At 45.3% G+C, this 23126-nt stretch overlaps 1 pseudogene; it reads right to left on the reverse strand.

Annotated features, from left to right (window-relative positions):
• Positions 1-16231: 16231 nt before the first annotated feature.
• On the reverse strand, positions 16232-16319 carry LOC148001178 (U6 spliceosomal RNA; annotated as a pseudogene).
• Positions 16320-23126: the final 6807 nt, after the last annotated feature.

Raw genomic sequence — 23126 nt, forward strand, 5'->3', positions numbered from 1 at the left:
GACTGTTTCATTAAAATCGTAACATGTGGGTTCCTGACGTCTAAGATGACTCCCACCCTTACAAAAGGAACAAGGACTGTGCCAAAAAGGGCCGTTACCAGGTGGCTGTGGGATGCCCAGACTACTGCGAAAGTCCACTGACAAGTGTGCAAGCCACGGTCGCTAAGAAGCTCATTGCCACGAATGCAGTAGAGACCTGACACACATGTCCCAGGTTCTGTGTGAAGCTGAACCGCTCACTGTCAGGAACTGCTCTGGTGGAGGCCAAGAAAGAGCAAACACCCCACCCCAGTTTAGACCTGCTGGTGCTGCCCAACGGCTTTCCGCAAAGCCCATGTGAAGAGCTGGAATCTTCAGGACGTAAGACAAGTCATCTTCTGGGGAAAAGTAAAATGGGAAATAAAGCATTTAAACATCTTGACCCTTGAGAGCTGGGAGTCCATCATCTCAGCACAGGCTGGTGGAGGCGGGAGTTCAGGACTTCAGCTACAGAGAGAGTTTGGGGGTGGCCTGGGATATCTAAGACCCTATCTCAAAACTTAAACAAGAAAAAAATCTTGGCACTTGAGGTCCAGAAGAGCCTTAAACGGATGTGGTCTAACCCCTTCCATTTGCACACGAGGAAAATAAACTCAGAGGTGAGGGCAACCCCTTCAGGATACAAAGGTTAGCAATACCAGGATGGAGACTCCCAAATAGCCATCGACCCTTCACCCGGACCGGACGGTCCATCTTCTCAGCTCTGCAGAGACAGCTGAGTGCAGACAGGGACTGCTCTTCTGTACGTTAGTCCAGCTAAACCTAAGAGTTGCCCAGTACACAGATTTCGAGTGCTCTGCAGTTTAGGGAACCAGAGATATGGGAGAAAATGTTAGCGTCTTCAGAGAGGACAGATGCAGGAAGGCCACAGAGCTACCGCCAATGGAGAGGGAATTGAGTGATCCAGAAACACTACGAACAAATCAAACGCATGCAAAGCTGACAGGAGACAAGGCTGGGTCTAGAAGCACAGCACTCGCAGTGCCAGCCGTGTTTATTCAACAGGTTATAAACATGGGAATCATCAGTTTGCTTGGTAAGTGCTAGGGCGACCATTACCTTCCCTTGCTCACCTGTGGCACCGGAGGCTCAGCTCCAAGCCAAGGGAGTTTGCTTCCCAGCATCACGGGAGCTTAACCTAGAATGGAGGTCAGTCAACTGTAAATTGAGAAATGCTGTGGAGGTCACAGACAGAGAGTCAGACACAGGGAGGACCAGAGAACACCTTTCTGAGCAGGGCATCAGGGGCCAGCCTTTTGGAGCAACCGGTCTGTAGGCAGTCCATAGCAATCCATGGGTAGGCAGTCCACAGGGCTGGAATGAGCATCGGTGCTGGGGAACGCTGGGCAGTAGCTGAGGTAGGGTAAGTCTAGAACTCACTCCAAGTACCCCGTGAGACCTGAAGTGTTTAAGCAGGGTTATGTCATATACGGTCTGACGTACACCTTGAAGTGCTGCTCTTAACTGCTGCATGGGCAAAGAACTCCATGAGAGAAAACACTGAGACCATTGCAAGCTAAGAGGCTTTGTGGAAACTATCCTCAGAGCCCAACAGCCGTGGTCAGAGCAGCTGTAACTGTTTGCAAGACACCATCAAGATTGAGTCTGCTGACTCCTGACGGTCACGCACAGAAGGGGCTGAGGAGGATCCTTGGACCCTCACCTGAGATTCCATCTACCTGTAGGCAATTTGTATGTAATTCTGCCCTGTTTTATTATGGCATTTAGAGACTGTCGGCCGCTATTGTGGTCTGAATAAGAGCAGCTCCAACAGGCTCATATATCTGCATGCTTAGTCCCCAGTTAGTAAACTGTTTGGAAAATTAGATGTGTCCTTGTTGGAGAGGTGTATCACGCGGGTGTGGGATTTGATTTCAAAAGCCCATGCCAAGTTCAGTCTCTCTCCCTCTCCCTCCCCCTCCTTCCCCTTCCCTCCCTCCCTCCCTTTCTCTCCTTCTCCTTCCCCTCCCCCTCCCCCTCTCTCTCTCATCCACACTTCAGTGAGATTGCTCAGTGGTATGGTTGCTTTGGGGTCACCGTGCTCTCGTCAGTACCACCTCCCAGCACTGGGGCTACACGCTTGAACCACTGTCCTTGGCTTTTTCACACAGCTTCTGGGGCTGCAGCTCCAGGCCTCATGCTAGTGCCATGAGCACTTTACTGACTGAGATCTGTCTAGCTCTCCCAACACTGCTGCCCTTTCTGAGACAGTCTCCCTCCGTAGCCCAGGCTGGCCTAGAACTCGCTGTATAGTCTAGGCTAGCCATGAACTTGAGGTGAGCTTTCTACCTTAGCCTCCCAAATCCTGGGATTACAAGCCTGAGCTACCCAGAACAGCTTTCTATATGGTTCTCTGAAGAACTACTAACAACATTTGGAGTCTAAGCCATCCCCACCTTGGCGAAGACTCTCTGAGTGCAGGCAGGAGGTTGTTGCTTATTGGTCTCCCCTTAGGAAGGAAGGAAACCCTTGTAGGCCCAGAGAGAAACGAAGCCACATCCATGATGGAAACCGTCAGGCAGGAATCCTCCGTGACCGTGATTTATGAACAAGAAAGAGCATTGATGAATGATGTCTGTCCGAGAGATGACCAGGTGCTGACCCCATCGTATCACACCCACACTGCAGACGAGAGCACCACACACACCTTCAGGGCATACGCTGCTCATTGAAAACGTTTGGCCTCCCCAGAGGAGGATGAGTGTTAAACCCATTTGATTTAGATTAGAGGCTGAATGGGCATGCGTGGTGGCACACACCTTTAATCCCAGCACCCAGGAGGCAGAGGCAGGAGGATCTCTGTGAGTTTGAGACCAGCCTGGTCTCTAAGAGAGAACTACATAGCAAGACCCCGTTCTGGAAAGCAAACAACGAAACGAGTAAATAAATACCTAAGATGGCGCCTGAGCTCGGCCTGACCACTCAGACTTGGGGGCTGGGGGAGGAAGACGGAGTCAGTAACATGTCTCGAATGTAGTCTAAGTGTTTCTTCTAAATCTGATGTCACCAATACTCAGCTCTCATCTTTGGAGCAAAGAAAATATGGTGGACATCTGTACATTTGTTTGATTGTGGATTGGGTTTAATTATCTACAAAGAAAAAAAGAATCCTCCAAATGTTTCATGTTCTTCTCTTTTAACTGCCAAACCAGGGGCCTCTGAAGTTTGACAGGCTTTGTCACAGTCCTTTGGAAGTTTTATTAACGGAGATGGAGTATGTTTTTAATCTTCTGCATCATGGTCCCCCAAATTTATTTTCTGTGATTCATTTGCGCTTGATCCTGCCACACTCTAAGGAAACAAAGTCAGCACTTTTTTACCTTGTAAACTACATGGGCCTTCGTTTCTTCCCACGCAGTTCGACGGTCATTAATGAACAAACGCGGTTTTAAATAAAGAGTCTTTTTTTCTCTTTTGGTCTCAGAAGAGAAACAAAGTCTTACAAACTCCTGAGAGATTAGCATCTGCACAGATTTTCATGTAAACACATTTCTTGCCACTCAGGCTACTCTGTGTCCGAGTATCGTATCCGCTATGAATCTGTGAGAGTAGGATGAGAACCTGACCACACACTCTTGTGCCTCAGGTGGTGTTTACTATGTGTCAGCAATTGCAGTTTCAAGTAAGTAATCAGAAAACTTTTAACAATAAAAATGTTCAAGAGAAGCTACCAATACTTTGAATCCTGGGCTGTGATTGCTTGTCATGGTTTGGGCCCCCTCTCCCAGAGCTGCCATTCGTATTTTACAGTCTCCTCCTGTTTGAGGTCTACCTAAGGCATCTAGAGCATAAATAAGTGTCTGCTCGTCAGTAGTTGCCTGACCTCAGAAACGTACTTTCTATATCCGTGCTTCTATATTCTTTTAACTATAAAGAGCATAGTTTGAACAGCACAGACTTTGGTTCAACACTCTCCAATTAGATGGTTTTAGCAAAATACCCAAGCAGAGGCTATGTCAGCAGGAATAAAGGCTAAGATATGTGCTGGCCGGTTTTATATTAACTTGATACAAGCTGAAGTCTTTGGGAGTGGGGGACCCTCAACTGAGAAAATGCTTCCATAAAATTAGGCTGTAAAGGTATTTTCTTAATTAGTGATTGATTGGGGAGGGTCCAGCCCATTGCAGGTGGTGTTATCCCTGGGTTGGTGGTCCTGGGTTCTATAAGAAAGCAGGCTGAGCAAGCCATCGGGAGCAGGCCAGTAAGTAGCACCCTCCATGGCCTCTGCATCAGCTCTTGCCTCCAGGTCCTGCCTGCTTTGCGTTCCTGCCTTGACTTCTCTCTATGATGAACAGTGCTGTGGACATGTAAAGCAGGAAAACCCCCTCTTCCCCAGCTTGCTTTTGGTCATCCTGTTTTAATCACAGCAACAGTAACCCTATTGGGACAAGACATTTTGTTGATAAAGATATTTTTTATTGATTATTTAGTTCATTACATTTCAAGTATTGTCCCCCTTTCTGGTCTCTCTTCTGCAAACCCTCCATCCTATCCCCCTTTGCCTCTAAGAGAATGCATCCCCCACCCACCCACTCCTGCCTTATCCCTCTAGCATTCCCCTTTGCTGGGGCAACAAGCTTCAACAGGAACAACTGCCTTTCCTCCCATTGATGCCAGATAAGGCCATTCTCTGCTTCATACGTAGCTGGAGCCCTGGAGCCCTCCATGTGTACTCTTTAGTTCTTTGACTGTTTGTTTAGTCCCTGGGAGCTCTGGGGGTCCAGCTAGTTGATATTGTTCTTCCTATTGGGTGGCAATCCCCTTGGACTCCTTGGACTCCTTCAGTCCTTCCCCTAACTCTTCCTTTAGGGGTCCCTGGGCTCAGTCCAATGGTTGGCTGTGAGTATCTGCATCTGTATTGGTCAGGTGCTGGCAGAGTCTCTCAGAGGACAGCTATACTATGCTCCTGTCTGTGAGCACTTCTTGGCATTAGCAATAGTGTCAGGATTTGGTGTCTGCCAATGGGATGGATCCCAAGTGGGGCAGTCACTGGATAACCATCTTTTGTCCCTGTGTTTCCTTTAGACAGGAACAAGTCTGAGTTAAAAGTTTTGAGATGGGTGGGTGGCCCTGTCTTAGGGTTTTACTGCTGTGAACAGACATCATGACTAAGGCAAGTGTTATAACAGACAACATTTAAGCTGGCTTGCAAGTTCAGAGGTTCAGTCCATTTTCAAGGTGGGAGCAGGGCAGCATCCAGGCAGGCATGGTGCAGGCAGAGCTGGGAGTTCTACATCTTCATCTGAAGGCTGCTAGTGGAAGACTGGCTTCCAGGCAGCTAGGATGAGGGTCTTAAAGTCCACATCCACAGTGACACACCTACTCCAACAAGGCCACATCTCCCAATAGTGCCACTCCCTGGGCCAAGTTTATACAAACCATCACAGACCCCCATCTCTCTGGGCCATGCCTAACTACTGGAGGTGCTCTCTTCAGGTTCTATCTCCCTTCTGTTGGGTATTTTGGCTAACCTCATACCCACTGGGTCCTGGGAGCCTCTTGTACCCCTGGTGTCTTGGACTTTCTAGCTGTTCCTCCTCCCAACGCCCATTCCCCGCTCCCCACAGCTACATATTTCTAGTCATTCTCCTGGCCCTCTGGACATCTCCCCTTTCTAGCTAGAGCAATTAGATGACAAAAGGAGGTCAAGGTATCACTATTTGCAGATGATATGATAGTATACATAATTGATCCCAAACATTCCACCAGAGAACTCCTACATCTGATAAACTACTTCAGCAAAGTGGCAGGATATAAAATTAACTCAAACAAATCATTAGTCTTCTTCTACACAAAGGACAAACAGGCTGAGAAAGACATTAGGGAAACAACAGCCTTCACAATGATCACAAAAAAGATAAAATATCTTGGCATAACTCTAACCAAGCAAGTGAAAGATCTGTATGACAAGAACTTTAAGTCTCTGAAGAAAGGAATTGAAGAAGATCTCAGAAGATGGAAAGATCTCCCATGCTCATGAGTCAGTAGGATTAACATATTAAAAATGGCCATCTTACCAAAAGCGATCTACAAATCCAAAGCAATCCTCATCAAAGTTCCAACTCAATTCTTCACAGAGAAAGAGCAATTCTCAACTTCATCTGGAATAACAAAACCCAGGATAGCAAAAACAATTCTCAACAATAAAAGAACTTCTGGGGGAATCAACATCCCTGACCTCAAGCTGAACTACAGAGCAACAGTGATAAAAAACAAAACAAACAAAAAAACAAAAACAAACAAACAAACAAAAACAAAAAACTGCATGGTATTGGTACTGAGACAGATCAATGGAATAGAATGAAAGACCCAGAAATAAACCCACACACCTATGGTCACTTGATCTTTGACAGAGGAGTCAAAACCATACAGTGTGGGGGGAAGAAAGAAACCATTTTCAACAAATGGTGCTGGTTCAACTGGAGGTCAGCATGTAGAAGAATGCAAATCGATCCATTCTTATCACCATGTACAAAGCTTAAGTCCAAGTGGATCAAGGACCTCCACATAAAGCCAGATACACTGAACCTAATAGAAAAGAAGTGAGAAAGAGCTTCAAACATATTGGCACAGGGGAAATTTTCCTGAACAGAAATCAATGGCTCAGGCTCTGGGATCAACAATTGAGAAATGGGACCTCATGAAACTGCAAAGCTTCTGTAAGGCAAAGGACACTGTCATTAGGACAAAAAGGCAACCAAGAGATTGGGAAAAGATCTTTACCAATCCTACATCCAATAGAGGGCTAATATCCAATATATACAAAGAACTCATGATGTTAGACTTTAGAAAACTTAATAACCTCTTAAAATGGGGTACAGAGCTAAACAAAGAATTCTCAGCTGAGGAATACCAAATGGCTGAGAAGCACCTAAAGAAATGTTCAGCATCCTTAGTCATCAGAGAAATGCAAGTCAAAACAACCCTGAGATTCCCCCTCACACCAATCAGAATGGCTGAGATAAAAAAAACTCAGGTGACAGCAAATGCTGGTGAAGATATGGAGAAAGGGAGACACTCCTCCATTGTTGGTGGGACTGCAAGCTGGTATAACCACTGGTGTGCCAATCAATCTGGTGGCTCTTCAGAAAATTGGAAATAGTTCTACCTGAAGACCCAACTATACCACTCCTGGGCATACACCCAAAAGATGCTCTAACATCTATCAAGGACACATGTGCCACTATGTTCATAGCAGCCTTATTTATAATAGCCAGAAGCTGGAAAGAACCCAGATGCCCTTCAACAGAGGAATGGATACAGAAAATGTGATACATTTACACAATGGACTCCTGCTCAGCTATTCAAAACGACTTCACGAATTTTGCAGGCAAATGGATGGAACCAGAAAATATCATCCTGAGTGAGGTAATCCAGACCCCAAAGGACACACATGGTATGTACTCACTGATAAGTGGATATTTGCCCAAAAGCTCAGAATACCCACAATACAACTCACAGATCATAGGAAGCTTAACAAGAAGGGGGACAAAGTGTGGATGCTTCAATCCCACTTAGAAGGAGGAACAAAATAATCACAGGAGGCAGAGGGAGAGGGTAGGGAGAGAGAAAAGGGGGGAGAGATCAGGTATAGATAACTTGAAATAGACCAGACATACAGCGCAGCCTGTCTGTGCCTCCAGTGTGCTGTAGTGTGCAGTACTGAGCCCATTCATAATGTTATTTTTAAATGAAATTTATTTTTAGTTACATCATGTAGATTATCTTGCCTTTATTGTTAAATTTGCACTATAAATTATACAAGATATGCTTGTAAAATCAGACCAAAAAGCAAACAAACAAAAAACCCAGTACTTTAACAGATTTTAACTCTTACTGACTTACCAGATCTTAGAGAAGTATAGATCCTCCAGCCTAACAGACTTTAAGGTGTTAAAAAAAAAGAATATCGGGGCTGGGGATTTAGCTCAGTGGTAGAGCGCTTACCTAGGAAGCACAAGGCCCTGGGTTCGGTCCCCAGCTCCGAAAAAAAGAAAAAAAAAAAAAAAAGAATATCTATCAACAGAAAACTAATTTCTTTTCCCCAAAGGATCTGGCCCAGCAGTCTTAAAATATGCCAGAAAGAACCATCTTGTCTTCATTTCTTTCAATTCCACGGTGCCAGGCTAGAGCCCAAGCCTGAGCGCTAGCCAGGCAACTGAGCCAGCGAGTGGGTGGGCAAGCGAGCGAGCGAGCGAGCGGGCGAGCGCTGGCAGGCAAGGGAGCTGGCCGGTGGCTCCCACCTCCCACCACCCACGGCTGCCCTTTTAGCTGCTAATGGGGCAGGTACTTCAATGCCTCTCACACTCATCAAGGATTTCAGAAGACAAAAGGAAATTGGGGACCAAAACCTCACTCACAGGGAACTTCCGTGTGGATGGATGATGTGAACCAGCCGCCACTTAAACACATCTGGTTTTGTTTTTAGTTTTTGTTTGTTTACTGCTTTTATTTCGCGTTGCTTTGTTTTGAGTCAGGGCCTTACTCTGTGGCTCTAAGATAGCCCCAAATTTACATCCCTAGTCCCTGCCTCCCAAATACTGAGGTTACAGGCTTGTGCCACAGCCATGCCTGGTTTAACCGTGTGTTGTTTATTTTACTTGTAATGCCGAGAGTGTAGCTAATGGGTAGACTATGTGCTGCTTAGAGTGTGCAGGGCCCTGGGCTCAGCGGCCAACACCAGAGCAGTCACGTGTTGCTTTGACAATCTTAAGGTCTTCATTACGGATTTTGAAGAACACCTACGGGAAAAAAATTATGCCACAATTTTATTATTTTTCTGAACCTAAGGAAGTGTGACAATTCATCCTATTAGCTCAATTTTAAAATTTATAACGTAAGTGGTTACTTTCCCATGAATAAAATTTTACATTTCTCCTTGCTAAGTTATGATTTTATTTATACATTATAAAGCGGTAGATCCCAGAATCACAAACTCCAGTAAGTGCCACCAGAAGGAGGTTATAGCACCAGTGCCATTCCTTTCTGTGACCCTTAACTGAGTAGTGAGAAAGGCCAGGAAGACACGGTCACCCCTGGAACAACACTTCAATCTATGCTATGTCAACCAATTAGCTAGTGTTTGATTTTGAGGTCTTCTGGGTAAGTTTTTACTATGACAAGATTTCAAATTTGGGATGCATCTTTGTTGGGAAGACATATTCAGAAAGCTCAGATCATGTATGAGTGTGTGTGTGTGTGTGTGTGTGTGTGTGTGTGTGTGTGTGAAGTCTTGGGAATAGTTGGAAACTGTGATGTACATCAGTGCATGTCTTCACATGCATGTGTGTGCGTGCTCACATGTGTGTACATGTGTGTGTTTCTTTTGAAGAGGATGACCTTTTACCGTTTCTAACTGTTCACTTCACTCTGTCGCTGCTCTCTCCCTTTGGACTCTGCGCCCCTCACTCTGTCGCTGCTCTCCGTTTGGACTCTGCACCTCTACATTCTATAGCTGCTGCTCTCTACTTGGACTGTGTACCCGCGGATACTAAGCTCAAAGGATTTTTCAAAGATTTTTTTTTTACGTTGCATTATGGAATTTATGTAAATATTTTCCTTATTTTCCTCCCTGATTATAAACTTGCCCTCACTCCTGGCTCTGGAATGTAACCAAGTTGAAAATACGAGACCCTGTTTGCAGAGCACAGTGAGGTCACAGCCGGAATCCTGGAGCTCCGCTGCATCGGTGGCCCCCACTCATCTGCTGGAAGAAGAGATCTGTTTAAGGTCATTTAAGCATTGAAATGAAGCCGCAGAGTTATACTTCCTCTTTGCATTTACCATTCCAGAGAAGGTATTTTTCTTTGCAAATAGGATCCTCCTTCCCTTAGAAAAACTGACTCAGCCAATAGTAGCTTTGTGCTATTGCAGATACCTTCCTTCTGTCTTATTGTATTTATTTTCATTATGTAAAGTTATTATAATGAGAACTTTGGTTTGATGAACTCTCAGGCTATTATTTATTAATTGACCAACCTACGTTTTTAATATGGAGAGCATTTTCCCCCTCACTACTTTTTCGTGCGCTCGTACATGGCTACTGTCATCTATTAATGGCCTAATTTGCTTCTTCAGAGTGAAAATATGATTTTTGTCTCTCGTGCACAGACATTGCTGCTTCCAGTGTAGAGCGTGTGAGTGTCGCTTTAAGTTTTTTTTCTCAGATGTTCACCACATGTGGGGCTTAGTTAGCATGGAGAATAATCAGGAGTCCAGAGTAACCTACCCCAGTTCCCTCTTGAGACATTCTCCCCCCACTCCCCCACAAAATGGCTGCGTGTTTTAAGAGACGCCATTACGGCCTCGCTCAAGTCTTGTTTAGGCGACTGATGCAGACTGTCTCCTGTGGCAGTTCTTGCCTCCCCCCAACCACTACCAGCCTCCTCTGTCAGAGCACCATGGGGCTACAGTGATTGCCCAACATTCGGGAAGCTCTCTGCCCTCTGCACAGAAGAAAGCGGGTGTGATGGTGCACACCGATAGCCCCAGCTACATAGGAAGTTTCAAGCCAGACTGGGATTACAAAACAAACAAATGAAACAAACACAAAAGAAAAGCTAGAAAAGGAAAACCAGAGAATGAATAAATAAATAGGCAAACTGAATTTATTCGTTCTTGAGGGATCCTTGCCCTCCCCATGTATTCTAAACTAGTAGGTGTCTGAGTTGTTCTCTAAGGCTTACACCTACAAGGGGACAAACAGCGTTATGAGACTGGGGGATAGGCTGGGGGATAGGCACCTGCTTTGCAGGCTCGAGGGCCTGAGTTTGGGTTCCTACGGGCCCCCACACAAAGTCTGGTGCAACAGAGTCCTCTCATAATCCCAGACAGGCTAGCCAGCTAGTGCCTTTCAGGAAGATGTAAAGGTGTTACAGTAAAGACGTTACCACCACAACCAGTGACCTGAGTATGGGACCCACATGGTGGAAGCAGAGTCAACTCTGACATGTTGTGCTGTTAGCTCTTCCCTCTTTCTGTGTCTGTCTGTCTCTCTGTCTGTCTGTCTCTGTCTCTGTCTCTCTGTCTGTCTCTCTGTCTCTGTCTCTCTGTCTCTCTGTCTCTGTCTCTGTCTCTCTGTTTCTGTCTCTCTGTCTCTCTGTCTCTGTCTCTGTCTCTCTGTCTCTGTCTCTGTCTCTCTGTCTCTGTCTCTCTGTCTCTGTCTCTCTGTCTGTTTCTGTCTCTCTGTCTGTCTCTCTGTGTCTCTGTCTCTGTCTCTGTCTCTGTCTCTCTCTCTCTCTCTGGTAAAAATAAGTGGCCTGGAGATGAAGGACCCTCACTTTTGTATCCCTAGTGCATCCCTAGATTATAGGCATAAGTTGCCCTGACGAGCTCAAGCATTGTTTGGGAATTAGAAAGATACCCACTGCCATTATCAACTTCTAAGCCCATAGGTTAATGCTCGGTCTGTGCTTCTGCCACTGAACATTCTAAGTCTCCAATATGTGTTCCCGAGGAGATGGGGAGGAGAGGGAGGAGAAAAACAGAGACAGGGGAATGGGAGGAGGGGAGCGAATCCCTAGCTGGTTGCTTGCAAAATCTGGGATTCCTGCTTCTTTCCCCAGCACAGGGCCTCTGGGTGAGTGTGGAGGAAAGACTGGGAACAGCTTGACCCAGACCGCTGCCCCAGGACCTTCTCCTCTCAAGCAGGGTCTCTGGACTGAGTTTGTCCTCTGACCCCATCCTCTGGGTGTACATAGTTTTCATGTTGGCTCTCCACAGCTAGATGTGATGTTGGTTCTGCTTGTTTGTACAGATTTCTCCCACGGGGACCAAGTCCTGAACGCAATTAATTTAACCCTTCTTTTAAAAAGATGTTTTGGTTAGAGACCTTAAAAGATGTGTTACATTGTTTCAAATATAACTATGCCCCTTAGTGAAGGAGTGAGAGGAAGCAGGGACTTGGAGAGTCCCTACGATATTAGCTGTTTATTAAATACATGTCTTTGGAGAAATTGTGTCTACTTCAGTTTTTCTCTACACACACATACTAAGACAGGGTCATATATAGTCCAGGCTGGCCTCAACCTTGCTCTACAACTTTGGAGGGCCCGAGCTTCTGACCCTCCTGCCTCTACTTTCCAGGTGCTTGAATTAGAGGGACGTGACACCGTGATTTATGCAGTGCTGGTGGCCGAACCCAGGGTTTTCTGCATGCTAGACAAGCACTGGATCAACTGAACTACATCCCCAACCCTCAGCTCTCACGGGGGGTGGGGGTGGTTGTTATCGATCCCAAAAACCAGACAGGAGCCAATCCGATGCAATCACTCACAGTAGGGTCTTTTTATTTGAGCTGGCTCAGTCCCCTCAGCGCACCGCCATCACACAGGACACTTTTGGTGATGAAGAGCCCCGAATATCTATCAGGGCAAGGCTTTATAGAAAACTACAAGCGGGTGTGTGTGTATTTAAGCATCTAATTGGAGAGCTACCAATGGCCTTTAGCGTAACTGGCTGGGGCTGGGAGTCATATCAGAAACTTAATTTCTGCTTCCCTCTGCATTAGAGATAGTTGGGCAGGGGGTAGGACTTGTAACCTGGAGATTCAGGTCTTGTTGGGGATTAGCCTAGAGGCTAGAACTAGGCTCAGTTTTGTTGGGGGGGGGAGGAGCAACTTGAAAACTAATGGTAGGTACTGGCCTATTGCTTTACCTGAGTTCGAACGTAGGTCAGGTTCTCTAAAATGGAGTCTGAACTTAAAAAGTATTTGGCCTCTCACAGTAATGATACTTATTTAGTTCACAGGAATTCTGGAATGATTCAATCAGATCACACACTAGCTGGCACTTTGTAAATCTGAAAGCAGTGAAGGAATACATCCTACAAGTATTGGTAAAAGTTCCCTAGAGGGGTTGGGGATTTAGCTCAGTGGTAGAGCACTTGCCTAGCAAGCGCAAGGCCCTGGGTTCGGTCCCCAGCTCCGGAAAAAAAAAAGTTCCCTAGAACTGTTTCGAGTATCGGCAAACAATTCTGACATGTTTATATTTATAAACTTTTGAGAACAGATGAAAAGGGCAATATCTTTAATAAATTATGTCACATGCGGGATATTTGATGTGTAATGATACCGTCCGGTGGAACGAAAGCAGGCGTAAATCTGTATCTTTCACGATGCAGTCGGGATAGTCCTGGCTGCCTGGCACTCCCTGTGTGGACCAGGCTGGCCTTGAACTCTCAGTGATCCTCATGCCTCTGCTGCCGGTGCTCCACAGGTGTACGCCACGGTGCCCAACCTCCACCGCGTAAATGATTATGTAACACAAAAAAGATGGGCTTGTTTCTCTTTGATACTGTGGCACAGCTTGTCTTAACTTTAACCCCTCACATGGTTCCCTCCTCCCTGCTCCTGCGTCCCTCCCAGAGCTGTGCTCAGAGGCGGAGGACGACCCTCCCCAACAGAAAGGACAGCTCCTCGGCGGCGCAGGCGCAGCAGCAGCAGCAGCAGCAGTTCTGTGAGGCCATGGAAACAAACTGCTCTCCTCCGATTTGAGAACCTTTTAAAAATTGCATTTATTACGTATGTCCGCGTGTGTGAATGTGCACCCATGCATGTCACGGCACACATGAAGTTTAGTAATGACACGTTAATATAGGCCTGAGCATGAGGGCTAGAAGAGAGGCGCTCAGGACAATGTAAGGACAGTAAGACTCACCTAATGCGACCCACGGGCGCCTGAAGGGACAGTTGTGGAAGTCTTCGTTCTTACAAAAGAAAATCTTGCTATGTACCACAGTGTGGGTGAACCCAAGGTTTCACCATGCTACGTGAAAACATTTACCTACCAAGCCAGTATTAATGCTCCATCAACATGAGGCACACACAAGCACACAAAAACATACATGGATGCACACACTAAATCCACACATGCACATACACGCACATACATGCACATACTCCCACACATGCCTGTACACACACATACACATTGACACATATACCCCAACCAAACGCACCCCTCACAGACCCACACATGTGAACACACACACACACACACACACACACACACACACACACACACGGAAAAGACAAAAGCCATTCCAGATGCCTACTGTACAATCATGTGCATACAATGTATAATACCGAACTCTATATTTTAAATTAGTTTTAAAATTATCTTTTTTTTTCCGAGACAAGATCTTATATATTACAGGCTAGTCTCAAACTCTCTATGTAGCTAAGGTTAGCCTTGGATTCCGGGGGCTCCTGTTTCTGCCTCTATTTCCAGAGTGCTGGGATTATAGTTTGTATTATCATGCCTGGCTCCAAGACAGTTAAGTACTAATACATTTTGTCCCATGATTTCTTTTTAAATCACAGTTTTAAAAATTACGTAAGGGGCTGGGGATTTAGCTCAGTGGTAGAGCGCTTACCTAGGAAGCGCAAGGTCCTGGGTTCGGTCCCCAGCTCCGAAAAAAAGAACCAAAAAAAAATTACATAAAAACCCAATATATGTGTTTATATATATGTATATATATGTATATATATCAATTGTATTTATTGCTAGCAATGTTAAAAATTTTTTTAAAAAGTATTTGAAAAGCGGGTAACATAGGGAAAGACAAACACGTGGTTGACAATAACTCAGAAGTCCTCTTATGTAAATAGATATAAGTCACAGGGGGACAGCAAGGTGACTCAGCAGACAGTCTGGGCCCCATTCCTAAAACCCAGGTGAGAACGCAAGAAAGGAACTAACGCCACAAAATGATCCTCTGACACACCATGCCATGGCATTAGCAGCCCCCATCATAATACATATATAATTGATAATAATAATTTAAATAATTAAATGTACTGAAATAGTGACAATGTGATCAGATAGGATGCAATGCCTAAGTGGACACACAACCACTCAGGGGCTGATGAGGCAGAGCAGAAGGGGCTGACACTCGCTGGGACCCACATAGCGGAAGGAGAGAACTGACGTCTGCAAGTTGCTCTCTGATTTCCATAAATGTAATGTTATGACAACTAAAAAATAATTAAAAAAATAAAAGCACCCGAAAGGAAGTCGAGCTTTTGGCCCCTGGCCGTCAAGTGAACTCAACTTTGAGCCAAGTTTTCAGTGAGCCGGCTTCTGTAGTGGATGCACCCCAGGATCTCCCTGAGAGCTGGAAGCTCCCCAGTGGTAAGTTACCATAGAGACCTAAGTGTGACGGTCACCTGAGGAAAGGCAGAGTCTGTATATGACAGGGTGCATATGTGTGTACGTCTATGAACATACTTAAACAGGTATATGCTGGGAGTGGGAATAGCTTGAAGCTCCCCAGACTGCATATTCCATACCCACTGCGACTTGCTTATTACCTCCCGATCCCAGCAAGCCAGCAACCAAAGACAGGCCGTTCGAATCACATCAGACCCACATCAGCCCCTAGAAGCAGACAACCCAGGCTGCAGACCCACCCTGCGCGATTACCAACCGTTCACCACAGAGGGACAGGTGGCTGTACCCTGCTCTTAGAGAGGTCACCTCTTCACCCAGATAAAGATAAGACACCGTGGGAAATGCATGACTGACCCCATGTGTAGGGCACAAGGAGGGGTGTGGTGCGCTGCGCTTGGAACTCCCAGAGGACTGTGTTGACCAAGATTGTAGAGCGCATTCCTTGCCTGGCTGGCCTGGTCGGAGGAATTTTTCAAGGGCAGTGACTGCAGCTCAGATACTGTTGGTGGGGAGCTTCTGCTCTTTGTGCCGCCAAGTGGGACAGCCATGGCAGAGCAAGTGCCACTCCGGGCAGTGGCTGCAGCGGGTGGCTGCTGCGGCAGCGGCAGTTTCTGAATTACTTCTGGAAACTCTGAAAACATAATCACAGTGGACAAAACTGCTGACACAGCAGAAGGCCTCCCAGTTCAGTTTGCCCTAGAAGCAGTAGAAGGGTCTGGAACCTATTGAGACCCATGCAGGGTTTTCCCTCTGACACCTGCTCCGTGGCATTGCATGGGGCATTTAAACCTTGACTGCTGAACATTGCCCACAGCTGAATTTTCAGTCATGATTTCAGAAACTCCCTAGTGCTGGGATTACAGGTGTTTGCCTGCCTTCACACTGGGGTCAGGATGAGCCGCCAGGGTACTTGATTCAGATTACCAGGGTGATACATTGTTTCCCAAATTCGGGAAGACAGGGATGGCTTGTGGGTAGGAACTGGAATCAGAGAGTAGACCTTACTTTTTTAAATTATTTTTTTTAAATAAGGATCCTTCATGAGTTTGCCTCTCATCCTTGTGCAGAGGTCATGGTAATGATCTCTGGGTTGTTCCAGTTTTTTTTTTTTTCTTTTTTCTTTTTTTTCGGAGCTGGGGACCGAACCCAGGGCCTTGCACTTGCTAGGCAAGCGCTCTACCACTGAGCTAAATCCCCAACCCCGGGTTGTTCCAGTTTTAACATCTGTGATGTTGAAGTGAGCGTTCTCATCAGTCGGGAAGGGCTAAATCCAGAGTGGCTTCAAGGCAGCATCCTGGAGCTTCTCTCTGTAGGCACAGTCACCTACACAGTAAATATTCCTTGATGAAGCAAATGAGTGAATGGATTGTTTAAATCAAATAACACACATGTAACCTTTTATCAGCACGTCCTAAACCATGCCCTAAAGAATATTAGTTGTATGATGTTTCACACTTTATTTATACTTGTTTGTTTTCTGGTTTTTCAAGATAGGGTCTCACTGTGTAGCCCTGGCTGTCCTGGAACTCGCTCTGTAAAGCAGGCTGGCCTTATCAGAAGTCCACCTGCCTCTGCCTGATAGAGATCTGCCTGCTGAGATTAAAGCACTACCTGGCTGAATTTTACATGTTTGAAAGGTGTTTCAGGGTTAGAGAGTGTGCAGAATACAAGGTTGAAAGGGGTTAAGTATAGCAGAGCTTGTAGTTTAGGGTTGTGGATCCCAGTCAGTCAACTGAGGTAGGAGGGTTTCCCTTAGCCCCAGTCAGGGCCACATAGTGAATTCAAGGCCAATGAGAACACAGACCGAGACTATCTACCAAAAAAAAAGAAAAGAATTAAAGGAGCAAGCGCAGAGGGTGTTGACAGGAACCTGCAGAAGCTGATCAGAAGTCTGGGCTAGGAGGACCTCCTGAGGTCAGGAATTCAAGACTAGCCTGGGCTACACGGCAAGACCTAAAAGAGGAGTTTCATTGTGATCTTTTTATCCAAAGAAAGTTAAATGGGATTTTTTTCAACTCTGTAATTTTTCAAGGGCTTTATTATGTTCATGTTATAGCAATATTATATGATAATCAACATTAATATTGCTTAAATGTTTATTAGCATCATTATTATGGGGGGGTGAGACACAGGAGGTCAGAGGATAACTTTTAGGAGCTGATTGTTGCTTTCCACGATGAGCCCTAGGGATGTAGTGCCTGCCATCAAGGCTATTCAGCAGCAGGAGACTTTACCTGCCGAGCCGTCTCACTTTCCACCAACACGTGACTTACGGTGAATATTTAGTGTATTGTTGGGTGTGGTTGGCACATGCCTGTAATCCCAGCTCTCAGGGAGTCATCCTTGGCTACTTAATGAGTCAAAACCAATCTGTGCGACATGACACCCTGGAGAGAGAGAGAGAGAGAGAGAGAGAGAGAGAGAGAGAGAGAGAGAGAGAGAAGAAATTTAACGTTAATATGTTCTTGTTTTTACCAGTGCTATTTCACCAAGGAGCCAGGTGTTGTCACCCAGGCCTGAGAATGCTGTCCTACATCCTGAGAGACAAGTGGGCTCAGGTGGTAACATGATTGCCCTGCCCCCCCCAACCCCTCCTTCTAGATGTGTAGGAAGTGAGGCATGGCATTCTTGTAAGATATTTTCCAGTCATTTTCATTTCTCCCGACTTGGCTTTTACACCATGGTAACCACTGGGGACATACCCAGATAATGGGGCAGTAAATAATTGTTTCTGTTGCTCTGCACTTGCAAGAAGATGGCGTGGTGACTTAGCTGCGCTGCCCGCCACTAACAGAGAGATGAGTTAAAATACACCCTGTGTTTCTGGACATACGTGTTATGTCCAGCCGAAAGCTCCAATGTGCTGTAGCCGAATGCAATGTTTCGCTTTCTGTGTATGCTCAAGACCAAGACACTGACTTTGAGGGATGGCAGGGAAGCTCTGAGTGGAAACCATTCTTTGGGCATTCCCCGAGCTAGGAAATTAGCTCTGACTGAAGCCTTTGGTTTACAGCTTGAAAGGTGGGACCACCAGTCCAAGCCTTATGAGAAGTGTCGACTGTGTGTTTGTAAACTTTAGGAGGTTGTCAATAAATCCCTTTTCTCTTTAGCAAAGGGCTGTTTATGGAGGCCTCTTTTAGATACCTCTCACCATTGATTCATCCAAAGTGTATTTATTGAGCACCTATTTCATCCAAACTGTATTTATTGAGCACCTACTGTTCATTAAACATTGGGTTTCCACTGACTGTGTTTATGTTGGTATCTTATCTATGAAGTATATTTTATTCACATTAAGAACAATTTAAGGAGGCATAGGGCATAGAGAATGGTCATCAGGAAAACGGAAGATGCCAAGATGAAACTGATTCTCTGTATATTAATCTAAAATAATTTATAAAAAATTCTCAACAACTTATTCTCCTCAATCCCCCAAATTGAAAAAAAAAACAATTCAATGTGTTAGTTCAAGTATTAATTAGCTAGATGAAAAAAAAATTAGTATGTATGTTTCTTGAAAAACTACTTTAAAATTTTCTTGTTTGAAACAGGGCCTACCCTACTGCCCTATCTGGCCTAGAAGATATGATACAGTCTAGGCTGGCCTTGAATGCTCAGTGACCTTTTCTCAGCTGCCTGAGTGCTGGTATTACAGGCGTGAGCCACCCCATTAGGTTTTAAATTAATTTTAAAATTGGACCAGGTAAAATTTTAAAGTTGGTGTCCACATCCAACATTAAAAACTCAAATAGGGAAATTGTAATTGTATGTTTTTATAGGGTATAATGTGATGCTTTGATATGCGTGTATGCTGTAGGATGATTAAAGTATGTGTGCGTGTGTGTGTTGATTTGTTTTGAGGTGGAGGTGTCCCTATGTAGCTCAGGCTGGCCTTGAACTCACGGTCCTCTTGCCTTGCTTTCTAAGCATTGGATTTCAGATTTCCAACACTCGGCTCTATCTTACACTTGCTAACTTTTGTGTTTGTGAATGTGACAAGCATATTTGAAATGGCCCTGAGTTCAATTCCCAGCAACCCCATGGTGGCTCACAACCATCTGTAATGGGATCTGATGCCCTCTCCTGGTGTGTCTGAAGACAGCGACAGTGTACTCACATACAATAAATAAATAAATAAATAAATAAATAAATAAATAAATAAATCTTTAACAAAAAGAAATGGCCTCTTAACAACTTCGAAATATACAATACTTATTAGTAACAACCGCCACATACAATAAACTCAAATGCTTGCTCTGCCTGCTTAACTGAAGCCCGTGTTCTTTGACCCACATGTTTCCATGTCTACGTTTTTGTTTTTTTTTTTTAAAGATTTGCTTGACTTAAGGCTGAGGATGTAGCTCAGTGACAAGACACTGGCCTAGTATGTGTGAGGCCTTGGGTTTAATCTCCAGCCTTGAAAAGAGAAAAAAAAAAAAAAAGATTGTGATAGTTCCTGCACAGTGTGCAGGAAACTGAGAAGCTGTGGGGCCTAGGATTGACTGTACTGGGAGACTGAGCAGGGCCCAGAGCATGACCTGCTGAGAAAATGGCCGCCGTGAACCAGGAAGTAGATCGCACACAACTGGCAGCTTGCAGTCGGCCTCCAGAACTGCGTGAGGTGAATATGTGCCCTTGGAGCCACACAGGCCAGGCTTCTTTCTGTTAAAGGTCATGGGGCTGTGACAAGAGAAAATTTGGTGAAGACATGGAAAAAACTTGAAGAGAAAAAAAGACAGGAAGAAGCGAACACCATACAGAATGTACAAACGGGGCTGGAAATGTAGTCGGAGGCAGAGAGATGGCAGAGCCCACACAGGGCCTCAGGACGAGTCAGCACTGTACACCACACATGCACACACACACACATACACACACACACGCACGCACGCACACACGCACGCACGCACGCACGCACACACACACATGCATGCACATGTGTGCACATATACATGCACACATGCACACACCCACACACAGTAGATCCTATGGTGGTTTTTATTTATTTACTCTTTGTCTTTCAGCACAGGGCCTGGACTGTCAGTCGGCTTGAGTTGTGGACACTGTTGAGAGTGTTTGGACACTAAGAAAGTTGAGGCTCAGTTATCAGGATCGTGCAGGTCTGACCGGAGGTGCAGCTGATGAGTACTGCCTTCCTGCCTCTAAGTTGGGGTGCAGCCAAGGGCCTTTTAGGTCTTGTCTCTCCTTATTTTCAATGCGTCTAGTGTTTGAAGACAGCTAGCATTTCCCAGAAGTGACAGTAGCCGTATGGATGTGATTTTTGTCTCCACCAATACGATTCAGTAGTATAATTAGAAGCCTTCCAGAGTATATCACCATTATGGCTGCCGGCCTTCCCTGCTAACTGCTGGGCAGGCTTCCCTACAACCTCTTGTCTGCCTTTGTCAAGGTCCCACTGTGGTCAGACAGCCCTTCCTTACGTTAAAAGTCTCTGGCTTCCTGGTCAAGTTCTACTCATGACTTATGTTTTTAAGCTTAAAAACCACTTATATTCATTCATTCATTCATTCATTCATTCATGAACCATGTTGGGGTAAGGGTGTGAGTACCTACGTGTGCCATCGTGGGGAGGTCAGAGGACAAGCTATGGGTCTGTCCTACACATCATGTTGCTCCCAGCAGGTGGACACAGGTTGGGCTGCTCCAGGTTTGAACACTGAGACCCCTCACCAACCCTTCACACTGTTGGCACGACCCACCTGCACCCAGCAGGGACAAAGAGTCCTAGATCCTTCTGTTCAAATAAAATCTACTCCCTCCTACGCTCTTAGAATTACCTCTGTCACCCTTTGTGGCGAGTTCTTCAGTCTCCCAGGTGTCTGTCAGGTTTCCTTTCACATGATGGTGCTCACAAGATACCTGGTAGGTATCCTCAGGCAATGTATTCATGTGTGTGGGCAGACGTGTGTGCATGTGTGTGGACAGATGTGTGTGCATGTGCACACATGTGCATGTTCATGTGTGTATATGTGTGTGGATGTGTGTGGATGTGCACATGTGTGTGTATGTGTGCGTGTGCTTAAACTGGAAGCTGAGAGAGACCATAACTAGTAAAGAATAGCTTCCTCATCATTTAGGTGAGGAGGCAATGGTGGGTGGAGGCACAGAGGCAATCATGTCTCTATCTTTGAGAAGTATTACCATAATGAACATTTAGCTGACAAGTATGTGAGGCCAAGTCAGACTATTACATTATTATGTATTTTGCGTATGTATGTGTGCTGAATATGTGTTTTTTTGTGTTAGTATGTATGTGTACCATGGCACATATGTGGAGGTAGGGAGTTGATTCCCTCCTTATTTTTAATATATATGTATATTTAAATTTAATTAATTAATTTTGAGATTACATTTTGATTACATTGCTCCCTTTCCTCCCTCAAAACCCTCTCAACACCCCCATCTCCTCAGATTCATGATTTTTCTCTAGTTATTATTCTATGTATGTACTACACACACACACACACACACACACACACACACCCCTAAATATAAATATAATCTCAGTCCATATGATGTTAGTTGTATTTCATTCATTCATTGATTCTTTCCTTTTTTTTTTTTTTTTTTTTTTTTTTTGAAGAACCTCAAGTAGGTCTCAAACTTGAGGCCTCTGTCTTAGTCTCCCAGGGGGGTGATTCTGGGAGTTCTCCACTATGTCCAGCTTGATGGTTTGAAGAGAGAGAAATCAAATAAATCTCTTGAAAAATGAGCCCGTGACCTAGGACACACTGCTGGGTAGCAGTAAAGATGGTGGTCATAAATTTGATGTAAGATTTGTAGATGGTAAAAACATAGGCAGGTCAATGGGTGGGAGATCCTGGTGGGAGCCAGGAGTCATTGGAACTTAGACACTGAAAGCAGTGAGTTGGGAGCAGAGAGGAATGCTTGACTGGGAAGCGGAACACAGTACTGTGTGACCTCACCAGGAAGTCTAACCTTCCAAACCTCCCCGGCTTGGCTTCTTCCAGAGACCAAAGTAAATAGGATTTTTGAGGACATTCTTACTGAAATCAAGGTTTGGTCCAGTGTGATGTCTCTGGGGAAAGGCTTCACCTGTGGACTCGAGTTTAACCCCTGGAAACCACATGCTAGGAGAGGACGCCTACAAGTTGTCTTCTGATGTCCACACATTAGCCATGGCGCGCGCGCGCGCGCACACACACACACACACAGAGAGAGAGAGAGAGAGAGAGAGAGAGAGAGAGAGAGAGAGAGAGACAGATGGACGGATGGACGGACGGACAGAGAGATGGACAGACTGAGAGACAGAGAGACTGAGAGAAACAAGTGTAAAAAAATCAGTGCTCATCTGGAAATCATCAAATGCTCTATGCTTGGATCTAATGCTGAGGATCTAGTAAGCTATGTTCAGGTGTGTTAATTGTATCTCTAAATAAAGAAAACAAAATGTTTACAAGGAATAATCACCTCACGACTTTTGGTAAAAATGACATGTCTATTAGAAAACAAACATTAACAAGACAGTGACCAACCCTTGGAGGCTGTGGTGTGGCTTACTTGGGAGAGTGTCTGCCTGCCTGGGGTGCACTTACCCAACAGGAGCCAAGCTGCATGGTGCACACCTGTGATCCCAGAACTCTGGAGGTGCAGGCAGGAAGACAAGGAGTTTAAGATTTCCCCTGGCTATCTATAGGGAGAGTCGAAGGCCAACCTGGGCTACAGGGATCCTGTTTTAAAAAATAGATACAAGGAATGGCCTCATGACCCATCAGGATACAATGAATCCCCATGACCCATCAGGATATAATGAATCCCCATGACCCCTAAGGATACAATATGTGGTCCCATGACCCCTAAGGATGGGCCTCTTGTTCACTTGAACTTTGCACATCTTCCTAAGTTTCTATAAACTCTAGCACAGAAGGTAAGGAT

The sequence above is a fragment of the Rattus norvegicus genome, chromosome 14 (assembly GCF_021556685.1).
Source record: "Rattus norvegicus strain SHRSP/BbbUtx chromosome 14, alternate assembly SHRSP_T2T, whole genome shotgun sequence".
Taxonomy (NCBI): domain Eukaryota; kingdom Metazoa; phylum Chordata; class Mammalia; order Rodentia; family Muridae; genus Rattus; species Rattus norvegicus.